Consider the following 6,283-nt stretch of genomic DNA (forward strand, 5'->3'; position numbering starts at 1 on the left):
AATTCAAACGAGAAAACTAACGGCCTTATATGTGTAGGGTTAGGGTTAGGGTTAGGGTTAGGGTTAGGGTTAGGGTTAGAGTTAGGGTTAGGGTTAGGGTTAGGGTTAGGGTTAGGGTTAGGGTTTTTTTACTAGACTGCAACTGAGTTGCACTAAGGGAGATAATTTGTTTTTAGTACAAACCTGGATGATATGAAATGAACCCAGAAAATAAAATTCAAGTGACTTTATTGTATTTGCGAATATGCATAAATTTTAGTGTAAAATAGCGATACGATTTGTGAGCTACATGACGTCATAGGACGTAACGAAAATATTAGAAATAACGTAAATACATACATACAAAAATACATAAATACATAAATACATACATACATACATGCATATAAAAAAGAAGATGTGGTATGATTGCCAACGAGACAACTATCCCCAAAAGACCAAAATGAAAAAGACATTAACAACTATAAGTCACCGTACATAATACTTACATACATACAAACAGATACACAGACTCAAAAACAGACAGACATACATTATCAATTCTATACATACATACATGGACTTATATCTGCGAGTTACGCATATACAGGGGAGATTATCATGCGCACTTATGGTATTTGCATAATATATGTTATAAACATATATTATCAAAGAGCTACATTGAACAATGGTTTATAAGATGTATGTGCATTATACATGTCTGAGGTCTGGAGGACATAAGGTGGTCAGGTGGTACGTGCAAGGCAAGCGGCTCATACAGCGGCTCATGGCATGAACAGAGTCACCAGAAACCAACTCTTTTTTATTTTGTTCTTCTTGTGACAGACGGGTAGGAAGAATAAAAAAAAAATAGTTTGCCTTGTCATTGTACAACAAACGATAACTAAGGTAACAGGCGTGCAGCAGGGACCTTAAACGTTGAATGAACCTTGATATTACCCTACAGAATGTCCTGTTCGCTTTTTATCATGAAAAGTATTATGCTTATATAGTCAATATAGGCGGTTGGTGATCCAATAGAGGAGTAGGGGTTGAATTAAGTAGTTTGTTTCCTTATCATCGATACCTTAACGTATACAGACGACACATCCAATTATACGGTTTCCTTATCTAGGACAACATCCCTTATGCGCCTCGAATGGTGTAAAGAAAAAACCTCTGTGTAGTGATATTGGACATGTTTCTATTTTTAACAAATGACTGAACTTAATTATTTGTGGTGATTAGGAAAGTAGAGGAACATAGAATAAATGTGTAAAAACTATGGAGCTATTGAATGTGTTCAAAGTATTAAATTTTCAAAGAACTTATTGTGTTTAAAAGGGGATATTTTACGAAAAGGAGCCGCATCACAAAAGGATGTTCGGGGTTTGCTAATTTACGGAAAAAGTAATCTCACTTCGTACCCCGAAAATTTAACCACACATGTGAAAATGTCACAGCTTCGAAACGAGCTGTCATACATATCCAAGTTTACGATATGAACTGAGCTACAAGAAAAAACGTTACCATTACCGCCTATGTAAAAACAATTAAAGATATTGAGCCAATCTACAAAAAAATTAATCAGAAGTTTTCAGAGTGATCTATGGATGATTTCACCTTGTACACCCGGAAAAAGTGTGAAAATGATGGTTAGTATTTTTTTATTTATACCTAGATATCCCAGATGATTTTAGATAACCATTATAGATAAATACCAGCAAATACTCAATGAAATTTTCGCTTTTAAAATGCATTACTGGTACGGGGCTGAACACTTTTTGTAGGCACAATTCTAACTTTGTTTACACCCCCGAGAGATCCGAAAGGAATTTGTTTATGAATTGAAAAAGGCATGAACTAATATAATAGTTTTAGCTGTAAGTAAACATGACACAATACAGTCTTTGTTATGTAATTATCACTCCGGTTTACAGGAATAACTGATAATCAAGGGAGATAACACATTTCATACGAGTAAAGTGAAATACATCATCACATGTGCTTTTATCCAATAATTTGACACATGGTCAGTAGATATCATATGCAGTTAATAAACAGTCAAACATGTACATGTATTAAGGAAATCATGAATTATTATTTGTAATGCACACTAGCAAATCACAAGATATTGTCTTTTCTCAGTGAAAAAGGGGGAGGATCAACAAAACTTTTGAAAACAATATTGCTGCACCTTTTCAACTATTAAGCTAGTTAGCTAGCACTCGTTGCTGCTAATATAAAAGATTTGAATGAAGGTTGATAAGCCACAAGGGAGAAGCATTTTTCTTTCTTTGCGATAAAACGTTCAAGAATTTGATTTTTGCTCTCTCAATAATACTTATGTATCTAAACCAAATAATAACACAGCCTGAGTATTTTTTTTGTTTTATTTCAGTTCCAGACATATCATTACTTTTTAACGTGAGATGGCAAACTAGAGGTTTTAAAAAGTCCTGAATATCTGGTAAGCATTTTGTTTTATTTGGCAAGCTCTAAATTGTTTATTCATGGTATTTATGCAATTCAAATTACAGTCGGTATGTTAAAAATATACTGATATGAAAACTGTTGCTATGGTCTTGGCATTAAACGAAAATGCTTGGTTACTGATCTTTTCGACTCCATATTTCAAGTTAAACCTTGCGGTAACTGTTCTTCATGTAACACTGCAAACTATAACTAGCATTATTTTGATATGTCGTTAGTTAATGACGCCATATTACGTATGATGCCACAATGTTTCCTTTAAAACCTCATGCCGATATCTCACTGATAAAAGATTTTCACTGAAATACATGTAAAAAACATTTTTTCTCAAATAGAATTATGTGAAAGAACAAGTTTTGAAAATTTGCACTTCATTGCACTCTAATTATATGATTCAAATGACTTTTACAGTAGTTTATAGTGGTTTCTACAGTATAAAATACAAAGTTTCCACTGGCTAGAATAATTAAAGTATTTTGGTGTTTTTTTATGAAATCTTCATTTTTGCATAATTTCTGTGTCAAAATGCACTTTTAGGCACCAGAAAATTTTATTGAATGCTTTAACAGGGTCTGTGTGTTGTAATTTAAGGTTACATTCAGATGTTTAGTCCTTCTTTTGACTAGTGAAGGTATACTGGAAGAAATTAATTATGCATACACTTTGTATTTAAAATAAATAAATATAGCGATAAAAGTGTCATTGCCTTATAGTGCTGAAACAACTTTATTTTTTTTTCAGAAATGGACAAAAATACACAGATTTATTCAGAATGTCATACCGATGAAGATCACATAAAAATATTTGGAAAAATCAGAACTATGGATTGCAATATGGGACAACATCCCTAATGCGACTCGAAATGAGGAACTCAAAAGTCACGTGTAAAGAAAAAATCTCTGTGTAGTGATATTGGACATGTTTCTATTTTTAACAAATGACTGAACTTAATTATTTGTGGTGATTAGGAAAGTAGAGGAACATAGAATAAATGTGTAAAAACTATGGAGCTATTGAATGTGTTCAAAGTATTAAATTTTCAAAGAACTTATTGTGTTAAAAAGGGGATATTTTACCAAAAGGAGCCGCATCACAAAAGGATGTTCGGGGTTTGCTAATTTACGGGAAAAGTAATCTCACTTCGTACCCCGAAAATTTAACCACACATGTGAAAATGTCACAGCTTCGAAACGAGCTGTCATACATATCCAAGTTTACGATATGGACTGTGCTACAGGAAAACACGTTACCATTACCGCCTATGTAAAGACAATTAAAGATATTGAGCCATCTATGTAATACCTCATAGGTTTGCCTATGAGGGGATTGGTAAATATTATACCTCTAATAAGTAACTGGCCACAAGGTGATTGTCTTGCCGTTTGGTCTTGCTATTTGTTTTTTTTTAATTCTTAGGAAAATGCCGAGATGCTTCAGAATATAGTATCAGTATTCAGCCGACACCTGTTAAATAATAGTGACACATCTTTTAGAACTATAACAGTTTTTTTAAGCATATGTTTCTTATTATTCAAGTTTATGGTCAAGGTTAGGATTACAATTGACTTTGCAAAGTACCTTAATCTTTATTCAAGCATATGTTGGCTATAATTGAAGATTAATGATGATGTTAAGCTTAAGGTTAAGGTTATGTAAAGGTTAAGGTTAACTTCCATTTAACCTTAATCATTTCTTAAGCATTTGTAGGCTATTTTTTATGTTTAAGGTTAAAGTTAAGGTTATGGTTGACTTTTACTCAACCTTAATCTTTATTTCAGCATATGTTGTCTCTTATTGAAGATTAGGATTGAGGTTAAGCTTAAGGTTAAGGTTAAGGTTAATTTTTTGTTTAACCGGTTACTGGTTAAAGGTTAAGGTTAAGGTTAACTTTCAATTTAAGCCATAATCATTTCAAAAGCATTTGTAGGCTATTTTTTAAGTTTAAGGTTAAAGTTAAGGTTAAGGTTGACTTTTACTCAACCTTAATTTTTATTTCAGCATATGTTGGCTCTTATTGAAGATTAAGATTGAGGTTAGGCTTAAGGTTAAGGGTTAGGGTTAGGGTTAGGGTTAAGGGTTAGGGTTAGGGTTAGGGTCAGGGTTAGGGTTAGGGGTTAGGGTTAGGGTTAGGGTTAGGGTTAGGGTTAGGGTTAGGGTTATGGTTAGGGTAGTGTACTTTGACGAGGGTTAGTGAGGGTTAGGGTTAGGGTTAGGGTCAGCGTTAGGGTTAGGGTAAGGGTCAGGGTTTGGGTCAGGGTTAGGGTCAGGGTTAGGGTCAGGGTTAGGGTTAGGGTACGGATTAGGGTCATGATTGGGACAGGGTAGTGTACTTTGACGAGGGTTAGTGAGGTGCCCATTGTCACTTCTGCGCATGTCTGCCTTTTTTGTGACTGCGCATGCGTCAGAAATTCCCAAAAATATTTCTAAGTACAGAGTATGAAAAGTGCCTTTGACCTCAATCTTCAAACAGATGTAGAATGGATTTGAATAGAGATATTTTCATAAAGTTAACTGTTCCTAAAAGATGGAAAGGCGATCTAAAGGATGAAAACTGAAGTGTACGACCGCACTTTCCGATCTCACTGAAGAAACGTTTGTGCGAGAGTAAAGCCTAACCCCGAAATTAACACCAACTCCCAAACTACAAAAGATAAAGACTTGCGGTCTTCACCAGGGGCTTAATTGTCAAAAAGTACTACCCCTAACGGGGCCGATTTTTTAACATCAAGCCGAACGAAGCATAGGATCATGTTGAAATATTGAAAAGATCGACTATGAAAAGTACCAAAAACCATAACCTGACCCCCCATCCCTCCAAAACTCTGATTTTTGAGAAGTTCGTGAAAAAACTTAATACGAAAATTCAATCGGTTACCCTCCTAGACTTATCCTTTCCGAGATAAAGCTAGGCCTCCAAAACAACAATTTTAACACATTTGGGGTTTGGGTTAGGGTTAGTGTTTGGGTTAAGGTCAGGGTTAGGGTTAGGGTTAGGGTTAGGGTCAGCGTTAGGGTTAGGGTAAGGGTCAGGGTTAGGGTCAGGGTTAGGGTCAGGGTTAGGGTTAGGGTACGGATTAGGGTCATGATTGGGACAGGGTAGTGTACTTTGACGAGGGTTAGTGAGGTGCCCATTGTCACTTCTGCGCATGTCTGCCCTTTTTTGTGCCTGCGCATGCGTCAGAAATTCCCAAAAATATTTCTAAGTACAGAGTATGAAAAGTGCCTTTGACCTCAATCTTCAAACAGATGTAGAATGGATTTGAATAGAGATATTTTCATAAAGTTAACTGTTCCTAAAAGATGGAAAGGCGATCTAAAGGATGTAAACTTATTGGTATCACTGAAGTGTACGACCGCACTTTCCGACCTCACTGAAGAAACGTTTGTGCGAGAGTAAAGCCTAACCCCGAAATTAACACCAACTCCCAAACTACAAAAGATAAAGACTTGCGGTCTTCACCAGGGGCTTAATTGTCAAAAAGTACTAACCCCTAATGGGGCCGATTTTTTAACATCAAGCCGAACGAAGCATATGATCATGTTGAAATATTGAAAAGATCGACTAAGAAAAGTACCAAAAACCATAACCTGACCCCCCATCCCTCCAAAACTCTGATTTTTGAGAAGTTCGTGAAAAAACTTAATACGAAAATCCAATCGGTTACCCTCCTAGACTTATCCTTTCCGAGATAAAGCTAGGCCTCCAAAACAACAATTTTAACACATTTGGGGTTTGGGTTAGGGTTAGTGTTTGGGTTAAGGTCAGGGTTAGGGTTAGGGTTAGGGTTAGGGTTAGGGTCATGGTAAGTGG

At 35.6% G+C, this 6,283-nt stretch overlaps 1 long non-coding RNA gene across 1 annotated transcript; it reads left to right on the plus strand.

The window, feature by feature from the left end:
* Positions 1-2,378: 2,378 nt before the first annotated feature.
* Positions 2,379-3,519, plus strand: LOC143062220 (uncharacterized). The gene is made up of 2 exons (XR_012974614.1): positions 2,379-2,449; positions 3,214-3,519. It is a non-coding gene; the product is annotated as an uncharacterized LOC143062220 (long non-coding RNA).
* The last annotated feature ends 2,764 nt before the right edge of the window (positions 3,520-6,283 follow it).

Source organism: Mytilus galloprovincialis, chromosome 2 (genome assembly GCF_965363235.1).
Source record: "Mytilus galloprovincialis chromosome 2, xbMytGall1.hap1.1, whole genome shotgun sequence".
Classification (NCBI taxonomy): Eukaryota; Metazoa; Mollusca; class Bivalvia; order Mytilida; family Mytilidae; genus Mytilus; species Mytilus galloprovincialis.